The sequence below is a fragment of the Temnothorax curvispinosus genome, unplaced genomic scaffold, assembly GCF_003070985.1.
Source record: "Temnothorax curvispinosus isolate PA1 unplaced genomic scaffold, ASM307098v1 QBEX01000764.1, whole genome shotgun sequence".
NCBI lineage: Eukaryota > Metazoa > Arthropoda > Insecta > Hymenoptera > Formicidae > Temnothorax > Temnothorax curvispinosus.
In genome coordinates, this window is record NW_020210544.1 from 1 (window position 1) to 1,163 (window position 1,163).

The window sequence follows — 1,163 nt, forward strand, 5'->3', positions numbered from 1 at the left end:
TTTATGCGGGTGGAACATAGTTGTGATTATACCGTCAGATGTGACATCTCCCTCCTTAGGGAAGTTCGGTCCCCGAACTTTTATTAGTAAGTATAATTGTACGGTTATGTCGTATAGAGTATAATTATATTTAGAGATAATTAATTATTTATGTGATTTTTATTACAGGATTCTAAAGTGTGCCTGGCAGTGTAAGAGCTGTGTTGCTGTAGTTAGATTTATCTAAATCGAGGTAATAGTTCCATTGACAAAACATTTGTTTAGCAATGTGCTTAAGTAGTTCTATAGATTTGATTAGTAATATATTTTTTTTCTTCTCTTCTTTCTCCCTTTTTTTTCATTTATTTTATTGGGTATATACACATGTATATTTGTACTTGCATACGGATATAGACGCGCATATTTGTTTTCAGTGTTCATTCCTTATGTTACTTATTAGGGTATTTATTAATATAGGTTATTCTTATTTATTATAGGGCTGGTTATCTATACTGTCACCGTGATTTCGCTGGACGGATATGATAAGGATAAATTAAAAGTAAGTTAATGTTATACTTCTATCGTTACTACATTTATTCATATAAGTTTTAAATTCTCCCCTTTTTATTATTATATTTTTTTTTTTTTTATTATTTTCATTTAAATATATTCAAGTATTTACCGCGCGTTCTTTCCTTAGCTTCGTCTAAATCCAGGCGATAAGCAAGATTACGTAGTCTTTTTACTTCTAGCATAAGGCTCGTCATTGACATTTTGCTTAGCTCTGTAAGGATAATTATTTATTGATTATATATAACGGTTTTATCTTATAAGAGTGCAGTAATTAATATATTTCGTTATTGTTATAGGTGATAGGAGGTAATAGTGAGCTGAGACTGAATTAATAAGGATAAAGGATAAGTATTTCAATCTTATTTTATAATCTTATGAATATATATATATATGAATAAGAATATTAATGTATTTCCTTTCATTTTATTTCAGGTAAGGAATAGGTACGAAATTATCCTGGATGGGCTTGTTTTACGAGTGTGAATTCATATTCATTGTGGTCATCATACGTATTCATATACGTTATAATAGTAATCTTACAATTAGTAAAGCATGTAAGTTATTTGCATTTTAAGGTTGACTAAATATATGTGTTTTTTTTTTTTTTTTTT

The 1,163-nt window shown here is 28.3% G+C and overlaps 1 long non-coding RNA gene across 1 annotated transcript; it reads left to right on the plus strand.

Moving 5' to 3' along the window:
* Positions 1-201: 201 nt before the first annotated feature.
* LOC112458141 lies at positions 202-950 on the plus strand. The gene is made up of 3 exons (XR_003041186.1): positions 202-232; positions 477-538; positions 849-950. It is a non-coding gene; the product is annotated as an uncharacterized LOC112458141 (long non-coding RNA).
* Positions 951-1,163: the final 213 nt, after the last annotated feature.